Consider the following 4524-nt stretch of genomic DNA (forward strand, 5'->3'; position numbering starts at 1 on the left):
CCCCACCAGCATCGCACCCCCTGTGCAACCCGGGGCGCTCCTGACGATGCCGGTGGTCGCTGCGGGGGTCCAATCCGAAAGGTATTCGTTCTAAATATGAAGAAGGCTTTTCCTGACTGCCTTGCAGCGAAAATAATGGGTCCCTTTATTCAAAGCTCCGAAGAATGTTAACGAACCCCTCCCAAGAGTCTAAGCCCCGAAAGACCTTACGTAAATAGTCACACTCCAGTAGCTCTTAACACTTAACAATGGGAAGAGAAAACATAGTTCAGTGCAACTGCAGAGGCCTTCTGAAAAATATGGATGACGTGTAAGAGATTCTGCACGCTAATCAGCCAAGTGTAATGTGTGTACAAGAAACACATGTATTTTTAACACACAAATTTCCTCAATAGTTACATGGTCTGCAGAAAGGACAGGGATGGCTGCACACACTCTTGTGGTGGTGTTGCCATAATTGCGCGGAAATCCTTAGCACGCCACCCTGTCACTTTGAACGCTGTCCTTGAGGCTGTAGCAGTTTGCACCTTTATTTTTAATAGGCTGATAATGGTATGCTTCATGTATATTCCCCCTGATCATCTAGTTTCGTGCTCTGACTTCAAGGCGCTGGCAGACCAGCTGCCTGAACCATACATTCTAACAGGCGACCTTAATTTCCACAATCCTCTTTGGAGCTCTTCTCGCATGGTTGCCCGAAGTCGCCTGATAGAGAAATTTCATACGTCTTCAGGAGCATGCCTTTTCAACGAAAATAAGCCCACATACGCGAATATAGGACACAACAAACACTCATACCTTGCCTTGGGAATTGGTCCCCCGTTGTTCTCTTTCCGCTTCTCGAGTGGGGTGTGGGCACTGACCCACCTGGTAGTGACCACTTCCCCACGTCACTAATATATACATTTAAAGGCCCATGCAGGCGTCTTCCCATAACAGGTTCAACGAAGCAATAGATAACTGACTACATTTACAGAGACATCGCAACTACACCACACATCCATTTGACACCTACACATTGAAGAAGCTACCCAACTACTGACGGGGCACATCCTCGACGCCGCCAAAAAGTCCATTCCCGCGCCTCTGGTGCTCCTTGCAACCAGAGGAGGCTGTGGTGAAAAGAGGACAGTAGGCGGGAGTGAGAGGGCCAGAACAGGGCATGGGGTATTTTTCGTCGGCACCCCATGTCGGATAACCTCATTTTGTTCATGTGGGGCAAGGCGTTGGGAAAACATGTGCGCCGTGAGGCAAAACGAGAGAGTTGGCGTTTCTTCATAACATCAATAAACTCCTACACAGGCGCACGAAAATTCTGTACAAGAATACGATACGCAAACTAAAATGACAAGAAACACGCAGCCTGCCTGTGGTCAGCGCAACAGGGGACACACTGGAACGCCAGGCTGACACACTAACACAAGACTTTGATTAGGTGTCCAGTTAAGCACACTACACAAACGAAACAGACGAAAAAAAGCCTATACCATATAATAATACGTCAACATCTTTTTCTCAGAGTTTTCACTTCATGATCTCAGGGCTGCTTTCAGCCAATGTAAACCCTCAGCTCGAGGCCCAGACATCACATATACAATGATACAACACCTACACGCAGACACAGTTAAAGCACTTCTACATATTTAATATAAAATTTGCTTTTCGGGACACATCCCACACTCTTGGAGGGAGGCCATAGTAGTGGCTTTCCTGAAGGAAGGAAAGGACCCTTTCTCTCCTGCTGGTTACCGGCCCATAGCTTTGACAGTGTACCTGTGCAAGCTCCTTGAGAAGATGACAAACAGGAGGCTCGTGTACTTTCTTGAGTACATTGGTCTTCTCGAAAGCTTCCAGGCAACCTTCAGGGCAGGGCGATCCGAGAACGGTCAACTCGTAGCTCTTGAATCATATATAAAGGATGCCTTCGTTCATAAACACTATTGCGTAACTGTGTTTTTTGACCTCGAGAAGACCTACGACACCGCTTGGCGTTACGGGATCCTTAATGATCTCAAGACCTCAAGTCATTTGGTGTCTTGGGTAACATGCAAAACACCCTTCTTAGTTGTCGGAGAGAACATTTCGAGTAAGGGTTGGTTGTGCACTCTTAAAGGTTTGCGTGCAAGAAAATTACGTTCCGCAAGGTGGCGTGTTGAGCTCCACCATCTTCATAGTTAAGATGAACTCTCTTGGTAAGGCATTGCCACCTACAATCTTCTATTTCATGTATGTAGACGACGTCCAGATATTTTATAAATCATGTATTACGACCATCTGCGAAGGCACGGTCCACTTTGGTGTCAAGAAACTTTCCAGCTGGGCTGATAAGAATATTTTTAAAATTAATCCCGGAAAGAACCCCTTTGTTGTATTCTCCACGAAATGTGGGGCCCATCCGCACTCAGAGATCATTCTTGAGAAGGTGCCCATTCCTGTCAAGAAAGAGCAGAAATTTTTAGGCGTTGTGTTTTACCCCAAACTCACATGGATTCCTTACATCAAGAAACCCAAACATAAATCTCTCCAAACGATGAATATCCTTAACGTTCTCTCCCACCAATCCAATTGCTCCGACTAAGAACTCCTGCTGCGCTTGCATACGGCTTTTGTTGGGTCTAGTTTGGACAATGGCAGTGTGGTGTATTGTTGGTGGCTAAGACAGCGTTGCGAATGATTGACCAAGTGTGACACTTGGGGCTTCGTCTTGCGTCGGGTGCTTTTCGCCCTAGTCCGATGCAAAGTCTGTAATGTCCAGTGTAACAAGTGGAGCCTTGAGAACCAACGGACGTACATAGACTTTCTTTATGCTTCTAAAATTTGATCGATGAATAACCATCCTTTTTATCAGATCTTTAACAATACATCCACATCTCCGCTGTTTGTAAATCGCCCATACGTTCCTCTGGTCTTTTCACTTAGAGTGAGACTGTGTACAATTTACACTGATTCGTCGGCAGCTGTTCGAGAGCTTCGTAAAACTCTCACGTCCAACGAACTTCTGCTAGAAATTCTGGACATAATGGACACTTATCCATGTCGTGTGCGCGTGTCATGGTGCCAACGGAATAGCCACCCCGCAATGCAGGCTGCAGATGCCGGAACACACCCCGTGCGTGTACACTATCCAGCTCCTCTTGCACCTTCGTCAAACGGTGTTCGCCTTTCCAGTGCAAAAGAACGTCTACGGCGCACCGCGCGCGCTCTCATACCCTCGCGCGGTACAGATCTCCCTGGCGGGTTGTCTCGCCAAGCTGAGGTCCTGCTCAGACGTCTTCGCCTGGGAGTCGCCCTCACGCCAGCTGTGAAGAGGTCCTGCCCTGCTGAATACCATGCCCCGTTCAACTCCACCTGCCCCTTTAGCCCCGCTCCAGTTGACCAGGCTACAGCAGAGCACCTGGTGTGGAGTTGCCCTGGTCTGCGAAGCCTACGCGATGTGCACATCGCCACCTGCGGCCCGCCCCCCGGACGTCCGCCAGACTTCATGGCGTATTTACAAGGACCACATCATGGCCCCCTGCTCCGACTCATTCGGGAATCCGGAGTGTATCTGTACATTTAATTTCCCCTTATGCTAAGTAGCAAACTTCCGCAATAAAAAAAAAAGCAAGCCTCGACTCTGAGCGCATCGTTGTTAGATGTGTACAGAACATCTTTTACAGATATTTTACCTTCTTGGAAAGTTTGCCTTGTGTCCTGGGACTTTTCTTTAGCTCGCTCGAGTTCGTATAACGGACCAGCAGCTGGTGGATGCGGGCCGCTACAACCTCCGACGCCGTAACGCCAAGTACCAACCAGGGGATCGTGTGTGGGTTTGGACTCTCATCCGATGGCGCGGACTCAGTGAGAAGCTCTTGCGACGGTATTTTAGACCCTACCAGATTCTACCACGTGTTGGCCAACTTACCTACGAAGTGATCCCCGATGGTGACTCCGGCACATCCCGACAACGCACGCGGCCTGAAGTCGTCCACGTGGTTCGCTTAAAACCTTTCTGCGGACGATGACGAACTTTTATTTTCATTTGCTCGGACTGTCGCTTATGTTCGCATCGGGTCGATGCACTCTTAAAGGGAGGGGGGGTAAGGCCGCGAACCATACATTGTGTTTGTTTATTTGCGTTTTGCTTTTACCGCCCAGCTGCGCCGGTCTGTGTTATCTCTTCGCCAAGAGAAGCGCGTGTTCCATTCTTTCTTTCTGTGCCGCATGTGTTATCTGTTGTGATAGGCAGAGCACTCTGATGTAACATAAACAGCCCAGTATAATCTTCTTGGATCTACTATGTTCTCGATGTGAATCGACGTTTCGAGAACCACGCGCGCCGAAAGATAAAAAGCCTGCAGTGTGGACGCCGGGCCATTCGATTCTGCGACGCTCGCCCACGCCAGTCACTTTGTTGACCGCTGCTTCGCCGCCTCTATATTCTTTTGATTTGTTAGGGGAGTACAAGTTCGCTCCAATAAACGTGTTTCTCATTCAAGACAACTGCGTCCTCTCTGGCTTCGCGACAATATTAATCAGTTATTT

The sequence above is a fragment of the Haemaphysalis longicornis genome, unplaced genomic scaffold (genome assembly GCF_048455015.1).
Source record: "Haemaphysalis longicornis isolate Haplotype H1 unplaced genomic scaffold, Haemaphysalis longicornis Haplotype H1 scaffold_11, whole genome shotgun sequence".
Taxonomy (NCBI): domain Eukaryota; kingdom Metazoa; phylum Arthropoda; class Arachnida; order Ixodida; family Ixodidae; genus Haemaphysalis; species Haemaphysalis longicornis.